We start from the raw sequence: 22,360 nt of genomic DNA on the forward strand, positions 1-22,360 counted from the left end.
CCATGATCACATTACTGTGCACAGAGTGTGGTAATGTCAGAGACATGTGCACTGATGCTCACATTAGTGTGCATGGAGTATGGTCATGTCAGGGACACCTACACCATACTCACGTTACTGTGCACAGAGCGTAGTATTGTCAGGGACACGTGCACTGATGATTCTTCTGGCTTGAACTGCCATGGCTAGCTGACATCACAGCTTGTGTTTGTTCTTGTGCCGGGGATATTTTGATGTCATGGGTAAGCATTCAGCATACAGTGTTGTCATGATCTGTAAACCGACAAAGAGCCCTCAATGATACTTTTTATGGCTTAGGAGATCAATGACCTTATGTGTCTTATGAGTCACATGAGTGATGTAGAATATTTCACACATTGGAGAAAGTAACTGAAATGAAAGTGTATCCCTGATGAGACATTGACAGCTGAAATATATTATTGGATGGATTTTACTGATGAAGAACTATGCAGGAAGTGCTGGCCAGAAAATTACAGGCTTGCAGACCTTGATATTTAAACAAATTAACAGAAAACTAAAGATTTGGGCTTTTGATTTTCCAAACAGAACAATGCTCTACAATGGGAATATCTAATTGAAGAATTAGCTACATCAATGCCAACAGCTGTGTATTTGTCCACACAAAGATCGGACCAAATTTAACCATTAGCACTTTATTCCTTTAATAGCTCTTAGTTTTCTGTGGTACCAAAAACAAAGTACACCCACCTCATTTAGTTAACACAAAATTTAAATCAGGAGGTCTCACATTGACTCTCAGTGCCAATGAAAACCCTACTGTTACCATGACAACAAGCTGCATGTAATCATGTAACCCCTTATCCATATTAGCTTTACAGTCCAGCAAAGAAGTAACATCTGTGTGGGAAATTGTTTGGGATGGCTCAGTACATAACTACATCGAGGTTTGTGAGTTGAAGAATCGATGAATCACTGGGTTTGTTGAGTTAGCTGACCTCAGTCAGAGCAAGACTTCCAACACAATGGTTAGTCTCAGGTTGTTTACACAGCTGCTGCAGTTTGCATACATGCCCATTATTTTAACTGTTCCAACATTTTAACCCACATATTTGCTATTTACCAGAAAGATCAAGGTTTAGAGAGTCCTTATATCAGCCAAATAAATTCATTGGGTGACTGATTCTAACATTGGGAGACAATAAGGACTGCAGATACTGGAAGTCAGAGTTATAGGTGTGAAGCTGCAAAAGCACAGCAGGTTAGACAGCATCTGAGAAGCAGGAGCAGGACCAATCCTGAAGAAGGGTTTTAGTCCAAAGCGTTGACTTTTCTGCTCCTCTGATGCTGTCTGACCTGCTGTGCTTTTCAAACTCCACACCAATAGATACTGATTCCAACATTTATTGGTCTATCAGATCCTACTTTCTTCCACTATTGGCAGAAACTGAGGTATACATCTTCTCAGATGAGCTATTACTTTTTAGGATTTTCAGATACAGATATATTTATTCAATATATAGAGAGAAAGTGCTGGAAAAACTCAGCAGTTCCAGCAGCATCATTTGAGACAGAAACAGAGTTAATTCTTCTTTGATATAAAACAGAGAACTGTGGATGTTGAAGATCTGAAACAAACAAAAACACAAAGTGCTGGTGAATCTTAACGGGTCTAGCAGCATCTGTGGGGAGAAAACCAAGTTAACGTTTCAAGTTTTGAGGAAGGGTCACAGGCTTTCTCTCCACAGATACTGAGCTGCTGAGTTTCTCCAGCAACTTCTGTTTTAGCTCTTCTTTGGAAGGGGAGGTGGCTGATAAAGGATGGTTTTAGTTTGTTGACAAGGGTAGAAAGGGAAGCGGATGGAACAGATGGTGAAGGTGCCGAGTGCAAAAGACAAAGGGGATGTTAATGGTAGAAAAGAAGAATTGAAATGCAAAATGACTGTGAATGATAGGTGTTAATTATGAAAATAGGCTAGCTCTGCTGATTACAAATCCCTGCAAACTACATACGGTGTGGGGGTTGTAGATGAAGAAGAGTCATTGGATGTAAAATATTAACTCTGTTGCTGTCTCTGCAGAGGCTACTAGACTTGTCAGGGTTTCTGCAGCACTTTCTGTTTTTACAGTACTTCAGATCTCTAGTATCATCTGTATTATGCTTTTATTTGAATGTACTTAATGTTTGCCACCAAAAGAGATGGACCTGAGATTTCATAATGGCACAGACGCTACTTCACTAGGAGTTCAGTGAATTTCTGCGAGGAAATTTCATGGCTGTTTTATAATAATGATGAACTACTTAAGTTGTTGATCTCGGAGGAACATTCTGGAATATGTCTGATAGTTGTCTGCTTTTCTTCAAGGCTAGTTTCAGATGCATTAGTTGAAACAAGAAGATTGGTCATTTTGTACTTATGTTAGCTGACTTTATTTTAGCATGATTGTTGCTGCACTTCCAGTTGTGGCAAGGATGTAGAAATAGTGTGTTGGAATGATGAAGGTTTTACTTTATTTAAAGCATTCAGATCCCATGTTTTCACAGTTACTACTAAATGCTAATTCAATTTATGTTGTTGACAATCGTCCTGCTAGTGGGTGTGTTATAGAATTGAGCTATGTCTATAATTTTGAAAACGATTTTCAGTCAGTTTATTAGTGCTGTTTTGGAGATTCTCTTCATTACTGTGTAGTACCCAAAGAGAAAGCCCTCACCCTATATATTCTGTCTCCAGGGAAATGTGAGGAGTGATATTAATAATTAAGAGGATCCAGAGGGTCTAATCGCGCAGTTCTGCAAACTGTGGTTATGCGGAGTTTAGTTCTCATTTCATTGAATCTTCTGCGCAATAGGTTTAATTTCCAATATTAGAAAATTATGTTTTTATTATTAGAAAAGCAATGTATTCAAGCAATTACTTTTGAACATTATTGCAGGTTAACACACGACTTCCCTTTTCTTGAAATTTTAAAAGGGGTCTGCAATTAATCCAATTATTAAATTACTTTAACCCTGCAATCATCCGTTAACATAACAGAGGGCAGAATACTGAACAATCTTTTGAAACATTCATGTGCCATTATCACATGAGTAATTTCTCCTATTGTGTTAGCTTTGAAATTTACGATAGATTGGCCAGAGGAAAAGATAGCTTGTATTTATGTGTGTCTGAACAGAAGGCCATTGCCAGGTATTGGCTCAGTAATATTCACTCTCCCTTACTTTTCTTGAAGCTATTGGTAACTGAAATGCTAGTATCACTAAAGTTACTGTGGAGATGTCGGATTTTCATAAAAACCCAACTGGTTCATTAGTATCTATCAAGGAATGAAACATGCTGCTCTTACGCAACCTGGCGTATATGCTACATCAGTTCCAAATACAAAAAGAAAATGTTTTTAAAAAAGTGTCTGAAAATGATCAGCAAAGCTGTTAGTGCAATGATAGATTGTTTACAGTAAATTCATATTAAACAGCATTCAATAATAGTGGAGGACACAAGAATGACTGACTCTACTCATGCTGAGAATTCTGATCATTAGCTGGCAGTCTGTGTGTGCAAATGTTTGTTACAATGAGAGGTAGGTAAGATAAGGAGCCATAATCCACAAATGACCATAGACATCTCTCTCCATTGGAGAAAGCCAATTTGTTATGCATAGCTTGAGGGAAGCCACTCCATACGCATTGATAAGGCAGGCCTTTATAGACGATGACAGCTGGTACAGGGTTATGAACCTACGCTGTTGGTCTTGTACTGCCATCTGGCCAACTGAGCTAATCAACTCCAAAGTCAGCAATGACCAGTCAGCGAGAACAAGCATTATGTACAATGTACAGCACATCTTATGATTGATTGTACCTGACCTTAGCTGTAAATTATCAGACCGCAATTGAATCCCTCATGTTCAATTATGATCATGTAACAATTTTAACAGATAATCCTCAAAGAATGGAATGTCAATGTCAATTCTCGGGAGTGAGGCATTGTACTTATAATCCCTCATTACTGTAAAGTATGTCATTAATATTAAATGACTTTTGACACCTGAACCAAATATGTAATTTCCCATCCAGATGTCCCGTCTTTTGAGTTGGAGATACGGAATGGGAAAAGGAGAATTATATTGATTGATAGTAAATCACATTTATTAAGTTTGAATTATTTATTTTGACCTAATCACCATTTACAATGAAAGCATAAATGTCAAAATTATTGACTCTGTGATAATCTTGATTCTCCAACTCAATGTTCTGCATAAACAGTACCACCTACTAATTTGTGACATTTAAATCTGTCATTCAAAATATCAACCTGTCAAGATTGAGTCTTCTTCCGTATTTATAGGCCCTACTGAGGCTGCAGAATCTTTCAACAATAATTGCAATTGATACCTGAGGTTTTTTCTATTCTTCATACTTACTGGCGTGAGTTATATTCCTCACTCACATAAATGTCTGGGCTAGTTTTAAGCTGTTGGTTTATGAGAGAAAAACATGCTTCCAGTAGAGTACTGATCTCCAAGTGAATGGACGTAAGGTGGAGTATGAAATCTTTGTTTCCTTAAGGCACATGTGATGATACAATGATGATATTATATCTCTTAACGATATACTGACACACTGATCATGAGGCACAACTCAAAATTTACCAGGGTGCTGCACACAATTGCATCACATCTGATTGGCCCTTAGGTGCACTATCTTGTAGAGTAGGGTATTTCATTTTCACTGATGTGAACACACATGCGCACACACGCACAAACGCGCACGCGCACACACACACACAATGCAAAAAATGCAGTAAAATTTGCAGGATGTCGGATCTTAAAACTAGGCCAAGTAACAAGTAAAGTCGGGAAGAAGGATTCACGGATTGTCCAGAATTTTATTTTCAACTGAAGGGTCCCTGCATTCGTAACTGGTACTAGAATTTCTTACTGGAGCAGTCACTCAGCAGTTTTGGCAGAGTTGATTTTCAATGTGGCAGTGAAGACTTCTGATGGACCTTCAAATCAACAGTTCAGCATTAATGTGATTATTTCAAAGAAAAAGAGCGAGGGCGACAACTGTTTCCATTCTGGTCATTGGCATATTTTCTCCTTGTTAGTTAAAAGTCCAGTAGTTTATCTACCTTCAAGAGCTAAATCTTGAGATCTCTCTCTGAGCGGCCTTTAAACTGCCAAATAGCTTGTATTCTTCACAAATGCAGCATGTTAGCTATTATTGGCCTGTGTCATTTGCCTTGAAAAATGTTTTTTCAAGTAAATTATATTTTCAAGGAATCTTTTAAAAGAACACTATAGAAATCCAGCTTATGACATTATAAATTCATATTTTGAATGACACATTTGAAGAAACAGATAAGTTAAGCTAACTTAAAGTTTATGTATGGTCTTTTCCATTTTAACAATAAATGACATTGCATGTGTTTGTGTTGTTGTAGAGTGAGGAAAGGAAATTTTTGGTATGCATCATTCTCAAAATGCTGTTTTATATTTTAAGAAATAAACCAAACCTCCATTCAATGAACCTCTAATATAGAATAAAAGTGCAGCCTGGTGAATCGGTATTGCGAATCACTGTGCATCCATACAATAATTTACTCAATGGTGCCCGGTCAATGCTGCATTGTAAAATACAATTGTGAATAAATGTATTCCTTGACACTCTAAATTTGTGGTACTATTGTGCGGGCATTTGCTTGCTAAAATATCTTGATGACAATGAGTAATTAAGTAGTAAAAAATAATTTTAAAAATTACAATCCATGTAAATTTCCCCCATCCCCTACTGGGACAGTCCTGTCTCTCATTCTCTTCTTATGCGCTTAGAGAATATAACAAAAACTGAGGAATCTTCGCCAGTGTTTGCTATTAAGACATTCAACCTGCAAAGCACTTGACTAACTCTACCATTTCTCGACACATCAACAGTAGACTGACACTGAAGTTCTATTTGCCCGCTGCCTTTGGGAGAGGAGGGTGCTAGAGAAGTAAGGACAATAGGCAGTTGTACCTTGTATAAAATTTTGATAGGATTTTACAGTAATTGCTACATAGCCATCAGATAGCTTTTAGAGTCATACAGCACAGAAACAGACTCTTTGGTCCAACCAGTCCATGCTGAACATAATCCCAAAGTAAACTAGTCCAACCTGCCTGTACCTGACCCATTTCCCTCCAAACCTTTCCTATTCACGTACCTATACAAATGTCTTTTAAATTCCAGATTTTTATCAATTCACTATCTGCTATAGTGGGATTTGAACTCAGGGCTCCATGATATTAATGCAGGTACTCTACATTACGAGGCTGATGACATTACCTCCACACCATTGCCTCACCCTAAAGCAAAAAGCAGTTGTGCTTGATTTGGATACTTGCAAGTTACTTGAATACATTTTGTTTGTCTGAAACATGTTGATTCATTAATGAGCCAGTCACTCATCACATATCCCTGAGTCCACCTCAATTTATTAATAACTGAGGGATTCAGTGGAATCCCATGTCTTTGGAAGACCACTCAGCATGTCCTGTTGGATGTTTGCTAGTGGCCCCTAATGTGGGTGATCCCTCATGGCCCAATACTTTCTGTCTGATCGATAGACAGGAATTGAGCAGGGGTGGTTGCTAAAAGCCACACCCTTACCTTTGCCACTGACCACCATCTCTCCCCATTATGGTCACTGTCCTATAATTATTATCATCAGGAAACTTGGATATTCAACTGTCTGTTACTCAATTGAGGTCATTTGATAAGCTATGGTTCTAATACAGATCCTGAGGGATAACCTCCAATTACAAAACCAATGGGATTATATACCTGTTAACCTTGCTATCTGTTAACTACCTCATAACTAATTCCTGTCGACTTCAATAAATTATTTTCAACTCCATCCACACTCATTTTGGTAACAATCAGGTGTAACATTGTTAAATGCTTCTGGAAGTTCACACCAATAATATCCACAGAATCTAGTCTTCACATTCGGCATATAAACTCAGGATACAAAAAGTCATTTGTTAGTATAGAACCCAAGTATTATTGAAAAAAAAGTCAAACCCATTCATGTTACACTCATCAATGTTTATAATGTGTAAAAGAAGAGGACTGATTTTTTGACTTTATAAAGTGTTGCCTTGGAGAATGTACCAGTTAATGATGACTGCCAGTTAACTGCCCAGCTTTGTTTAGCTGTCCATCTCCATGACAATGCCTCTACTAATCAGCGCTGTACTTTTGACAAGTGGCATCTTCAGCTACTTCTTGTGAATTGTCCAGATGAAAAGTTCAAGATGAAAAGTTTTGCCAAATTATGTCTTTCTTTTTTAGCAATGTACACCTAGGTTTGTTGGACATGTCTTAATCTTTACAAATCTATACTGGTTCTCATTGGTCAGCTTACATTCTTTCAACTAGCCAGTCACTGTTCTAAACTGATTCTAGGAACTTCTCCACAACAGATGTTAGGTTAAATGGCTCTATAATCACTTAATTTATCTGTTGTAAGCTACTTAAGTATTAAGTATTAGATGAGTATTGGAAGATTTCAAATTCAAGGATACAATTTCAGAATCCAAAGCCAGGAGTTTCTCATATTTGGCCAAGGGAGAGGTGGAGACTAACATACTTTTTTAAAATTCTCTTGTGAGATATGGGCATTGCTGGCTGTCCCTTGTCCTAAGAAAGTAGCAGTGAGATGCCTTCTTGAACCACTGCAGTCCATGTGCTCAGGGTAGACCTACGATACGGAGGGAATTCCAGGATTTTGACTCAGAGACGCTGATGGAACGGTGATGTATTTCCAAGCCAAGATGGTTAGTGGCTCAGAGGGGAACTTACAGGTGGTAGTATTCCCACTGCACACACTGGTGAGATAGTTAACTGTTTTTTGCACATCTATCTGTTTATTTAGAACTGTTAGGCAAGGCGTAGGCATGTTTCTTTTCCTATCAGTCACTTTGACACGAGTGTGTCAGGTTACCAAAAGCTGTGGGCCAATCAGAGATGTGCTTTGAGCATCTCAGTAATGACCGTGATAATTGTTCTTGATTGTTTTAATAAACCCATCTGGTTCATTAATGCCCTTTAGAGAAGGCAATCTGCCATCTTTACTCGGTGTGGCTTACATGTGACTGTAGACCCAGACAACATGGTTGATCCTTAACTGCCTTTTCAAAAGCAATTAGGGATGACCACAAATGCTAGCCTTGTTAGTGATGCCCACATCCCATAAAATAATTTTTAAAAATTGCAAATTTGCAAATCTAGATTTTTTCTGATTTAAAATTACAATATTATCTGCATCTGTTATTAATGGTCTCAAATTACTCTCCTCTTAATATATATGTAAAAAACCTTTAGTGTTGAACTTAAGTTAAATTAGGAAATCATATTCAAGTTAATGTATAAAAGACATAAAAGTACAAAGACTTGCTGAGAATACTTAAAACAAGAGAGTTTAGAATACGTGGGAAGATCAGTACTTTGAAGGAAAGTTGTGCTTAATATTTAAACACGATATGATTCATACTTTTTAATGTATATATAAAAGTCCTACAGGAGGCCAGATAGCTCAGTTGGCTGGACAGCTGGTTCATATGCTGCATGATACCAACAATATGAGTTCAATTCCCGCACTGGGTGAGGTTACTATGAGGGGCTGTCCTTCTCAATCTCTCCCCTCAGCTGAAACATGGTGACTTCAGCTTGCACTCCCACCAGATGTCTTGCTGTAATGAGAGAAGCCTAATTGCCTGTTAAGACTATGGCTACCTTACCTTTACCTTTTTATATAAGTCCTGTTGTATTCAAGACTGGTAATATACAACTTTACTCTCCATTCCAATCTATTGCTGACTTTCTCACAGACTTTTCTACAGATAAGTCTGGTACCAGCAATCTTCAGTTAAAAGTTAACTAGTCAGAGGGCATGGTTCCCAATATAGGCATGTAATATCATACGGTTGTGATCACCTTCTGGAGTTGCTATCGGTATCACATAGCAGAGACTTGTTATGATTGCAAGTTGTGTATTAATTAACAGATCAGCAACTCCAATGGAATACTTATTAGGACAGGAGTGTTAGAACTGCCACAGAAGTTAATAATCTAACAAGGAGTTATAATTCTTCTTTAGTAGTTTATATAAACATATCATTGTCCCTGGAATATGACAAGTGTGTCCTGTTTCAGGTTTTGCAGCAACTAGACGCATGCTGCCTCAAGGCTGTAGTGTGAGTTGATCATCTGTCTCTCATGCCATCTCCTTTCACCTAATGGAGGGAGGTTGAATTGCATAAGTAGGAACTTCCAGTGGAGTTGTTGTTGCCAACTTCTACACACCTCATATTTCTAAAATCTGCCGACGACTGTCTTCTTCACCTTGATACCTGACAATTCAGCAAGTGTTTATACAGTTGTCAACGAGCCTACGAGTGGTAGGCTTTTTCACAGAATACTAGATGATTCCAGCATATTAGAAGGCTTTTTGGGTCATTGTGGTTATGCCAGCTGTTTTCAAGAGCACCTCAGCTAGTCCCACTCCCCTGCCATTTTCCTTAGCTCTGGAAATGTTGACTCTTCATGTGCTTATCTAAATGCTTCTTGAAAGGCACTATTGCCTCCACCAGCCTCTGAGATAGTACATTCCAGATCCTGACCAATTGCTGCATAATGTCTTTTCATACCTAATAAGAAAATTAACTAAAACAATCTTAAATTGGGAAATCAATAACAGTAATTTGCAATTACATTGCCCCTTTTAGCATAAAACATCCCAAGGCTCTTTAAGGAGGTATTATAAAATAAAATATGACGACAGCTAAATTAGGAAGTATTAGAGCTGACAATCCAAGGAATTTTAAGGAGAGTCTTGAAGGTGAAAAGTGAATTAGAAAGAGAGGTTTGTACAGGAAATTGCAGAACTTTAGAGGTCAGACAACTGATAATTTGCTGCCAGTGTTGTAGTAATTAAAACTGGGGATTCTCGGGTTGGAGGTCATTCTCGAGATGGAGAGGAAGTAGGGTCAGAGGAATTTGAAAGCAAGGATGAGAATTTGAAAATTGAGTTGTTTCTTGAGTGTGGAAGCCAAGGTGGATCAGCAAGCTCAGAGGTGAATAGTGAATGGAATTGGTGAACATTACAAAATAGACAGTAGAGATTTAAAAGGGCCTGATTTATGGAGGATAGAATGTGAGAGACTATCCAGAGTCAATCAGAATGTCAAATCTAAAGGATACAGAAGCATGAAGGAATGTTTAAGCAGCAGAAGAGATCAGGTAGTGGCAGAGTCAGGCAATGTTCCAGGAATGGAAGACGGTGGACTTCATGATGGCCCAAATATACAGTTGAAAGTTCATCAATATACCTGGTTTAGCCTCAGACTGATGTCTGGGGGAGGGATGAAGTCAGTAGCTATGGAATGAATTTTGAAGTCGGGCTCAAAAACAAAGGCTGCAGTCTTCTCAGTCTTTAACTGGAGGAATCTTCTGATCATACTGTAGTTGAGAAGCAATCAGACAATTTAGGAGTAACGGAAGTCTGGAGAGACATGGTGAAGAGACATGAGACTTCTGCATGAAAGAAGCTTTAATGTTTGTTTTCAAACTGTAGACAGGCAGGTTATCTTTAGTATTGTGAATATTATCGCTAAAGATCAGGAAACAGGTGCACTTAAAAGTTGAAACCCAAGCTTACCTGATGTTTTTCTCAGTTGGAGTATTATGTGTGGCATGAAAGATGTCGAAGAAAAACATTAAAAATAAATAACTTATAAGTTAACTAACAGTGAATTATTGGAAAAGCCTGTTTTGTTCATCATGTAAATGGAATGTTGTATGCTTGGTAACCATAGAATATAATCCCTACAGTGTGGAAACAGGGCCTTCAGCCCAACAAGTCCACACTGACCCTCAAAGCATCCCACCCAGACCCACCCTGCTATAACCCACCTAATCTACACATCCCTGAACACCTCAGGCTATTTAGCATGGCCAATCCACCTAGCCTGCATGTCTTTGGACTGTGGGAGGAAACCCACACAGACGCAGGGAGAATGTGTAAACTCCACACAGACAGTCGCCCAAGGGTGGAATCAAACCTGGGTCCCTGACACTGTGAGGCAGCTGTGCTAACTGCTAAGCCACTGTGCCACCCCATTTGATACATTACAATAGCTGCTTTTGGAAATGCACAATTGCTGTTTTACCATGTTTCATGGCATTCCACATGATCAATTTATTGAAGTACAAGAGTATTCAATGTTTTTCTAAATGCTTTCTTTATTCAGATAAATCTTCAGTGAGTCCTCATTATCATAGGAGATATGTTTCAGAAAAATCCAATGAATAGCGAAAGAATGAAAAATGGAGATTTATTTCTCATAATAATTAACAAATGAATTTTCAGCAACATGTCAAAATAATAACAGATGTTTGAAACCGCTAAATGGATACCAAAAATTCCCTAATAAAATAGGGACTTATGTGTGAAACAATGAATTTCAGGGCAATGAACAGCACAACCCTGAATTGGATTTTGCTCCTTTTCTGCGTGCCCTTGCATATTATCTGTTTAACAGAAACCTTTCCCATATTCTTCATGAATATTTTTTTCTGTAGTTTCAGTTCATTCATACACAAGGAGTTATTGGACTATCAAAAGATTCTGGAGTAAGTATCTACCTTAGGGAGGTAATTAATGTGCTAAAGAGATAGCGGTACACATTTATGTGTCCCCTGGAGGATTTCCAATTTCAACTGAGCTTAAATCAGCAGTTTCAAATATAGTTTTTGAAGCCTGTTGTCTACTGTGCTGTAGTGCTTTGTGATTACCCACCCCAGTTTGCCACATGTTTTGATGTAGTTTGTTGTACCGTGAGCCTTTATTGAGTCTTTATATCCCAGTGATACTTGGAGAAAAGGGAAAAGGTCCAATTCACCTTGAAGAAACTTTGATTTACATGTTTCCCTTTACATGTTTCAATTTAAGACATGGTGCTCCTAGTCATCAAAAACATTTTTGTGGGGAAAATTTGTAAAGAAACCTTCTGGATTAAGGTTGAATGTGAACTTATTTTGGGTCAAAACTTCAGCAGTTTATAATGCAGAAATCTAGATTTAAAATATACCCAGATCTGAAATTTTTATGTTTAAGGTGAGTTTACCAAAATAAGCTATATGTGAATAATGTTTTGAATTTTGGAATTTCTTGTCATAACTTTCACAATTTCCAAAATAAACAAGAACCTTTTAAGATTTAATCACATAACTTCTTCAGGACTCAGGTTCTGATTCTGAGACTGGAGTAGTGGCAGTTGGGAATGTATTGGAATGCATAAAGCACGCATAAGCAAGTGAGAGGGATTAAAGTCAATAATTGAGAAACTATCAAAATATAAATGGAAATAAATCTTACAAGAGCCAAGTGTGATATCAATAACAAAAGGCAAACACAGTCAATGACTTGCAATGATACTTCTCATTCTTCCTATTGACTGGCCTTTTAAATTATGGTCAACTCAACAACCTGACTCACCACTAACCATTTTAATTTGAGATATGATGAATTAAAATCACAATCTGATTTTAAAGAAAATTTACATTGAAAAAAATGTTGTGTTGGTTTTAATAGCTGTTGCATTGAGTGGCACAAAATTCATTTAAAAAATGAGGAAAGCAGAAAAGAAAAATACATGGTGGATATTCCCATCCTTTTCCTTGATCCCCTTAGCAAGGACTTCAAAATATTGTAATGTTAGGACAGCTGAAAAACTTCCAATTATTCTGAATCATAAAGTCAGGTCATGACAAATAGTAACATCATTCCCTGCTACTGTGTTTAAAAATAGCTCACCTGGTCCCATTTAATCTTTGCTTGCAATTATTTGTGTAAAGATAACAATCTATCAAAGATGACTGTCTGATAAGGGAAAGTCTTTGCTTTTCTGTGTGGTGAGACATATGGCGAAGTCTCAGCCTCTTTGCCAGTAACTTAAAGTGTAAGTAGTTTCAATATGTGAATGTCTTTTTGAGGCAGTTGCATAATCTTGGCCCTTAAGTACCATCTGAAGCTTAGGATACTCATGGACGTACTTTGCATCCATGTATGTCATCTTCGCAACTGGCCATTTTAATCTTAGTTGTGTATTTACATACATTTCATCCTAAAAATCTGCCTTCTCCTGTTCCAAAGTTTTATTTTAAATTAGAATCTTTCTTCCACTCTCCTAGTTCATGTTGAAGTAGCTCCATTTCTCCCATTTATTCAACTTGGAACTCTTTTCCAGACCTCTATTCTCACAATATAAATTATGTTCTTTGGGCTCAAACCAATCCCAGACCCTCAATTACTTTCTGTTAACTCTGCTTTATCCATCCCTTCTTCTCCACTGTCAATATAGCTTGGCAATACTATTTGATGTGTTCTTTTCTAGCTGGTGTTTTCTGTTATCAGTCAAGGGATAAGTAATGCACGGAGAATCAAGATACAGAGCATTCTTTTGTGCAGATTTATCGTGGAAATCAATAATTGAAATAGTTGTGAAGTGCAATTTTCAAGGCTGTTAATTGTATAATTTCTGTCATTTTGCTACTCATTTTAACATTCGACAATATTATTGATATTAGGTTTAGGCAGCTATGTTTGTCTCGGAGTGCAATCTCAACTGTAAAGGCAGAGAATACTTTTAAAATGCAAAAAGAGTGCTTTGATGTAGTTCCCAATTGCAGAATAAAGTAAAGCTCTTTGTTTGACAGGATGAAATTCAATTAATTTTTTTGGCCACTTGGTGAATAAGTTGGTGCTCCAGACAATGGCTCATTCCAGCTGTTGACGTGGCCTTTGTCATTGTAAATACTAGCATTTACTTCTCATTAAATTGTCATGCTGTTTCAATCTGATTATTGGTAATGAAAAAATAAATACTCAGGTTCTGGGTTTGGATGCTTTTTGTTTGGCAATCTTGATGATAAGTGACGTAGTCTGAAAAGTTTGCCTATGGTAATTGGATGATCACAGTTTCAACAGGTCTAAATTGTTGGCAAAGAATTTATGGCACATTTAGGTTGGTGAAAGTTGAGGACAATAATTGGCATGCCAATCAAATATAACTTTGAGGTTTCGTTCACATACCTCACATACTTGGATGTTGGCTGAAAGTTAAACTCAGAGATTTGTTATGAAAGGGCTGAATACTTTCATTATAACCAGCAAGAGGATAGAAACAAAAAAAAACTTCCCTTATTGTGCCTGTCATCAGCCTTTTAGAGGAGGAGCAGGAGGGTTAAGGAAAACTTGATTGGCATCTGATTCACTTCGACTCAACAAGCGAGATTTGGTGGCATAAACAGATTCAATTATGTTGTTTTTCTTTATTCATTCATGGGATGAGGGTGTCACTGGCTAGGCAGCATTTATTGCCCATCCCTAATTGCCCAGAGGGCAGTTCAGAGTCAACCACAATGCTATGGGTCTAGAGTCACATGTAGGCCAGACCAGGAAAGGATGGCAGTTTCCTTCCCTAAAGGACATTAGTGAACAAGCTAGATTTTTCTGACAATCAACAACAAACTCACGGTTATCATTAGATTCTGAATCCCAGATATTTATTGAATTCAAATTCCACCATCTGCCATGGCAGGATTTGAACCCACTCCCCATCTAGGTCTCTGGATTAACAGTCTGATAATAAACACTGGGTAGGGAAATATGATCTTACATCCTGACTGTGTGAGGTTATCTCACTTTCATGTCACTTTGGGAATACCATCGCCTCCCCCATATTTGAAGGATCTGGGTATGTAGTACAGCTATTATTGTTTTGTGTCAAGTTTTAAAATTTAGTTTAATAAACCCAGTAATGATAGGTTTGTGTAAGAAATAAATAAAGACAGAAACTTGTTCACTAATGTCCTGCAGGAAAAGAAACTTTGGTCCTGTCTGGTTTGACCTTCTTGTGACTCCACTCCCACACTACATGATTGTTTTCTGAAGTTGTCTGAAGTGGAACAATAATGTAGTTTCGTTGGCAGTGCCTACATCCTGAGAATAAAGCATTTTTTAAAGGAAACATTACATACACCTCTATCTTCTGTAGCCCAGTTGTGGGTCTGTAATTGTTGTACACACATTCAGTCCTATAGTAAAATTTAATGTATTGTCCATGCATAGTGAGAAATGTATGCAATAGAGGAGATCAGAGCAAAGATGTTAATGTTTATAGTAATAACTGTGACATACAACAACACTGTGTAAATGATTGTCTTCCTTGTGAGACATGTGCACTTTATCTCATTCTGTGTCAAAGTACCTGTGGAGTTTGCATCTGTTTTCACCTTTTCTTTTCCAGTGTCAATCTGAGAATCATGAGTGTTACCATTTAGCTCTGCCATCTTTTTGCCATCACATGTGCTAAGCTCGAGATTTTTAACTCCAAGAAATAAAGAATGTTTTACTATCCAATAAAATAGTTTAATTCACTATTTAATTTGGAGACCATCCCAGTAATTCTCCTTTAAATAAAAACTCAAAGCTAATTGAAGTTTCTGAAACCTGAGGTACCTGACAGCTTAATTATCCTAAATGATATGGACAAATTCATAGGTGACCGATAAAACACTAACTTTTACATGGAATAGTGCTGACTTCCAATGTCCCGTATCCAGGTCATCCTCCAGTTTGTTTTGTCAAAATGTGTAAAATCAGTTCCTTCTGATTTGTTAGGACAAAACAAATGATAGACTGCTGGCTCAACATAAAATCCTCAAATTGCGTTTGAATTGCAAGGCTGTCTGTGTGACTTTTGTGTGGTTGTGCTTATGTCTTTGTTGGAGTCAATTAGAACTGATTTTAAGACTTAAGTGTAGGATGGTCCTAGCCCTTAGCTTGGGGAAGGCTTTCAAGTCTAACTCCTTCTAATAAAAACCATTATTATCTTGTCATCTTTCAGGTTAGGTCTGTTCCTTTCTTTTATGTATCATCTTGTCATTATGTAAACCAAGTAATAGATTTGACGTGTCAGCTGGAAGAAGCACACAACAATAACAATGTGTCCAACTTGCACTTCAGCTATGGGTGCCAGTATATGACTGCACCTTCAGCAGTGCAAAATTAACTCAAGTAATTAGTAATGAAAGAGCTGATTAAGGAGGACTTGAGAGTCCCACTAGTACCTGCTACCAGGTTGACTGCAATACTTTACTGTGGCATATAAACTAGAATGACCTTCTGTTAAATCATACATAGAGGAAAGTGACTCAGCCTTTGAGCTTACTCGGCCTTTAGTTGGTATTCATCTATTGCATTGACTTAGCATGGCAGCTTCGTTCAGGTGTTCCTTGTGCATCTTTTCCTGCGTCCTGTGATAGGGCCACACTTTAGTGAACTTATTTGTCGCCTCCTAATAGGCATTTTTACCAGTTGTTCTTTGGGGAGATTACTCTTGAGGGGTTAACGAGATAATCCTTCTTGTACCTACCTCTTGCAGCAACACTTTGATTTTGCCAGCTATCAAGAAAGTGATTTAGACATTTATCCACGTTCTGTTTCCTGCCATTGTATTTTTTCTCCACTAGCTCCTGCCCAATACATATTACATCCCGTTCATGTTTTAAGCTGAAAAGTAGTTTTGTCTGCAGTATGACTGGTTTGAATTTGAATGTATCCTTTTAATTCTAGGTGCTGACTTTACCACAATCCTATCTTCTGTGTCAGGGTTTTGCCTGCAAACATCATTCAGTGTAGAACCTTACTTGCATGTTAAATGAATGTTGATGTGAAAATCCAGTGCTGTCAGCCTATTTTGCTTGATGTATGTGGAAGATGGGCCATGTTCTGGTTCATCTGCCTTAACACTGGGTAGGGAAATATGATCTTACATCCTGACTGTGTGAGGTTATCTCGCTTTCATGCCACTTTGGGAATATCATTGAGCTATGGGACTGCAACCACTGTTGATTTAATTAAGACTGTCTAAACTCAGGTTCATCCTTTGCAGCTGGCAGAGCCAAGGGCTTTTCATCTCACCGGCAAGATCATTTTGAGAGATAGAAGTTGAGAATTGTAACTAACTGTGCTGTCTCATTTTCACTCATTTTATTGATGTGTCATAGCAGTCATGCTTGAGTATTAATAATTGAGAGGAAAGGTTTATTAAGAAAGAATATCTAACAGAGTAGAATAAGTTTCTATTGCTAGTGTTTATGGAAAGAAAAGGTTAACTTGTATGATAATGTAATTTGTTGTTGTGTGTGGAGCTGTTTACAACAAGGAGGATGCCAAGGGAAAACAGTAGCCTGGGGTGTTATTAATGCATCTGCCCAGCATCTGTTTCTAAGTTAATTTGCTACGGAATGGGTCAGTGAGCCAATGTTACTGTAATCCTTTACATTCTGCTCATCTTCTGCTTGCATTAATGTGTAAGGACATGCCATATGTTTGGTATTAATGTGCGTGCAGTTCCAGCAAAATAAACAAAGTCTATCACCTTTCATTGATCGATGAGAACAACTTTCTCACTTTGAGGAAGTCTATATCACAATTTTTCCCATAAAATGGCACAGATTTATTAAAAACCCACAAGAGTAGGACATGTGGCAAGTAGGGTCACTTAATAAGGTGGGATGCAGAGATTAAGTTACTGGCACGTTCAGGGCATATTGGGCCTCAGACCGGCCAGTTGAGGGCTCATCCTTGTAAAACATTTGTGTGCAATGGACACAAATGTCCTCAATTTCAAGATAAAGGAAATAGTGCAAAACAATTTTATGGTACACAATTCTAGTGCACCAAGCATGCTTTGTGCAGTAGTGTTTAAGGTTAGCAGTTTCCCTTGTTGAACTCTGCAGGACAAGGGTGCAGAGCAGGAGAATAGCAGTTTGCACAAATGCTCAAAACTGTAAGGGGTGAGTCAGGTTATTCGAGGTGAGATGGGCTGGTGGAAATTAAAAGGTTGGTGTTCAGGTATATGATGGAGCACAGGAAGGATCCTGGGGAGGATAGAAGATGTGGGCAGGGTATGAGATGAAGTAGGAAAGACTTGGCATCCAGAGGATGATGGGGATGTGGCAATGGAGTAGTCAGTCAGTGTCAAAATTCAATTGGGAAGAGCGTGCTGATAAGCGAGCCCCGCTATTCCACGAACTGTGACAGATGTGCGTGAATCTAATTAAACCACTAAAATCAATTTACCTGACTGACTGCAAGTTAAAACCCAAAACTAATACAGACCAGGTTTTGTCATGAACAAGAAAAGTATCTTTAATTTTATAGTTATGTTTGACAAAATAATAAAGAAGACAAATTATTAATTACTAAATTACTACTACTAAATTTAATCTATACCGCTTTTACCTCATTGCCCACTTATTCATGAATAACAAAAATGACAGACACTTTGACATAAATACTATGGTTTCGGAGAAGAAAATATGGTTGGTGTAAAAAGCTGTTCTGTATCACAAGTCCAGACCCCAAAAGTAGAATAAGATGGTGTCAATATCCTCTCGCTTCTTATCAATAATGGAACAATGTTGTCTGCAAAGCGATGGGCAGTTTTACTTCAGTGGTAGATCAGTTGGACCCAGGGTCTTTCCTTTTCCTTTATATTTTATAATTCTTTCTTCAATGCATCTGAATGTAGTTTCTCCTGCTCTTTTGACAGGGAGTGGGAGCACTCAGCTAAGACAGGGACAGGGAAATGTTGCTGCAGCTCATGGAAGTTTCTGTCTGCATTTCAATCACAGGATCTGTTTTAAGCTATACCCAGAACAATCAGAAAGCTGTTACTATGTTGAGCTCCCTTTCACCCACAGCAGATGGTGCCAGTTTTCCTGGATATAGTGTGCCATAAAAAGTAACATTGTCTCATATGCATCACTTAAATCCACTTGTTTTCACAAGTTGGAATCAAACTTTACACACTTACTTCCCATTTTTAAAGCAGTATCTATTTTTCCCAATTCAGTCCAAAGTCCAAACTATAAAGCTGTGTTCTTAACACATGGTAAGAGACTGAGGTGCCCAAAGGGAGGTTGGTATTCAGCACTGTGCATATGTGGCTGTTGGCTGACAGAGTCCTTCCAGGGTTTTCCATTCACCTAGAATGTTTCAATTATCCTACCTGAGAGTGATAATAGACAAACTCCTTTACAAGACCTGTTGAACTTACAAGTTCAAGCATATCCTACAGAGTAGCAAGTACAACACTGGACACTAATATAAACATTCAATAAACTGTTAATAAAAAGAAACACATTGTTTCTTCCCCAATAAAGGAAATATCCCTAATTCTCCCGTAGCCATTAATGCTTGCCAACTATAAGGCATGCCAGTACAATTAGATCTCTGATTAAGTTGGTTTCAACAAATAACAGTGATGCATATATGAATAAAGTGAAATCAATGTAATTTTTTCAAGTTAAATTTGAAAATGCACATGTGCTGCCTTTGTACACTCAATAAGCCTTATGTTAACTGCAATGGAGTTGAGCAAGAAAATTTGGACCATGTTGCAGGGTCTAGCTGTTTGAACAGGAGACGCTTTTCTAGCTCACTCTTAGATGCAATGTTGTCAGGTGTTGGCAGGTTCCCCACTGAGAAGCTTCTCCCATCACAGAATTGAATGTTACAAACACTTTAAATTTTAATTGCAGTTGATGACAAACAGGACAAAAGAGGCAGTGAGGTGGTACATATTTCTGGTTCCCCTGGTCAAGATAGGTGTGTCATTGTTAAAATTGTGCCCAAGTTTAATTACCTCTGTGGGTGTCACGGTGTTAATTGAAGGTGAGCAAAAGCAAACCACAAAGATTCTAACTTAATTTCAGGTATTTCCCTTTTTTTTAATTGAAATATCTTGCCTATTCTAATGTGGCAAAAACTGCAGTAAAGAACTACAAATGCCAAATAAAGGTTGACGTTTGCTAGCTGCACTTTCATAATTGAGTAGCTATAAAAAGCATCAATTAATAGCAGTCTTTTAATTATGTCAAGTAGATAGTGAACTGTTACATTATGGTAGAAATTATTTTAAATATGAACAGTGATGGAAAGCAATTATATCAACAATAATGGTTATGTTGATGAAATTTGCCAATTACTACGAGTTGGTGATCTTATGTTTTATGTTTCTAAATCAGTGAAGATCATCAGTTGATTTTCCACTTGAATTTAAACAGTTCACAAGCAATGGAGATTGAATCAAAATGTCGCTATGGCCTACATGTTGAATGAGTTCACTTGGCTAAATATATTGGTAATTTTTGGCTGAGAATTCAATCATATGTAAACCACTCATGACCTGGTTGATACCTCATTTATTGATCAGGAAGATCCCAGACTTGAATTGTGTTGGACCGGTAGATCTGGGTTATAATGGCAGTAGAGGCATGATAATCAGTTTTATTGCCTTTGGACTTGAGTGTGGTGAAACATCAGCTATTTCTGCTTTGATATTTTTATCCAGGTAATACTCCGTGCAAGTTACTTTCAGATGAAGACGCAATCTGGCATGACTGTGATTTAATATGGCCCAGTAGTACACCACCATTAGCACTCTAAATTCAACCAAACTGAGTGAGGTATGAGAAGCTGCCCATACCTTTGGGACTGTCCCCAAGTAAGAATCACCAAGGCTCATTGATTCAAAGACATTTACAGCACAGGATGAGGCAATTTGGCCCATCATGACTGCGCTGATCAACAAAGATCTGTGGTATACTAATCCCATTTTCCAGCTCCTGACCCACAACTGTGAAGTCTCTATGGCAACAGAAGTGAATATCTAAACACTTTTGTAATGTTATGAAAATTTCTGACTGAACCACTCTTTCAGGCAGTGAGTTCCAGATTCTCACCACCTTCTGAGTGAAACATCTTCTCCTCACCATTCTTCTTGGCCTTTTACCTCTTAACTTCAATCCATGTCCCCTGGTTATTGACCCCTCTGCTAATGGAAAAAGGCCTTCCTAGTCACCTTATCTTTGACCATTCATTATCTTGTAGATCTGCATCAGGTCCCCTCTAGTCAAGCTTTGCTGCTCCAGGGAAAATACCCAAGTCTACCCAATGATGCCTCATAGCTCAGACCACCCCAACCACTGGCAGCATCCTGGTAAATCTCTCCTGCACCTTCCCTAGCACAGTCACAATATGGCAACCAGAACTGCATTCCATATTCCAGTTGCAGCCTAGATGCATAATCTCCCTACTCTTGCACTCTGTGTCTTGGCTAATAACGCAAGTATACCATCTATCCTCTTAACAAACTTATCTACCTGCCCTACTACCTTCAGGGATATGCCCACTAAGGACCCTTAAAATCTTCAATACTTCCAGCGGTCCTTGCCTTGTTAGCTTTCTCCAAATGCATTGCCTCACATTTTTATGAATTTGGATTCATTTTGCTTCTGCTTTACCCAATTGACCAGCCAATTGATATCCCCTTGCATTTGTCTATCCTCCTTGTTGTCTACCATGCTACCAATTTTTGGTGATCCATGAACTTCTTGATCATGCCCCACTTTATCAAATCATTTATCTACACCGCAAATAGCAAAGGCCCTATCATTGAGCCCTGCCGCACCCCAATTGAAACAGACTCCAGACATATCACTCTGCTTGCTGACTCTCAGCTAACATTGGTTACATTGTGCCACAGTGCCTTGGATTCCATTGGTTCTGTCTTTCTTGACCAATTTGCCATGAGTGACCTTGTCAAAAGCCTTGCTAAACTCTGTGGTAGACCACATTTCATTTGTTTTTATTCATTTTCTGGGATGTGGGCATTGCTGGCTGGCCAGTGTTTATTGCCCATCCCTAGATGCCCTTGAAAAGGTGCTGGTTGAGCTGCCTCTTGAACTGCTGCAGTCCACCATCTGTCGGTTGACCTACATTAGGGAGAAACTCCAGGATTTAGACCCAGTGACAGTGAAGGAGAGGCAATATATTTCTAAGTCAGGATGGTGAGTGGCTTGGAGGCTTGATGATGGTGGTGTTCCCATATATCTGCAGCCATTGTCCTTCTAGATGGAAGTGGTTGTGGGTTTGGAAGGTGCTGTCTGAGGATCTTGGTCCTGAGCATCTGCTACTGACCATCAGTGGTGGAGGGAATGGTTCCTTGTAGATGTAGTGCCAATCAAGCAGGCTGCTTTGTCTTGGTTTGTGTCAAGCTTCTTGAGTGTTGTTGGGGCTGCACTCAGCCAGGCAAGTGGGGAGTATTCCATCACACTCCTGACTTGTGCCAACTACTCCTGACCTCCAATTACCGCAACCATCTTCCTATGTGCTATATGTGACTCTACCCACGAGAGAGTTTTCCCTCGATACCCATTGATTCCAGTTTTGCTAGGGCTCCTTGATGCCACACTCTGTCGGAT

The 22,360-nt window shown here is 38.4% G+C and overlaps 1 protein-coding gene across 1 annotated transcript in view; it reads left to right on the forward strand.

The window, feature by feature from the left end:
- The window catches only part of LOC109920057 (solute carrier organic anion transporter family member 3A1-like), a 285,338-nt gene that overhangs the window by 137,304 nt on the left and 125,674 nt on the right, over window positions 1-22,360 (forward strand). The window lies entirely within an intron of this gene.

The sequence above is a fragment of the Rhincodon typus genome, chromosome 3 (assembly GCF_021869965.1).
Source record: "Rhincodon typus isolate 14 chromosome 3, sRhiTyp1.1, whole genome shotgun sequence".
NCBI lineage: Eukaryota > Metazoa > Chordata > Chondrichthyes > Orectolobiformes > Rhincodontidae > Rhincodon > Rhincodon typus.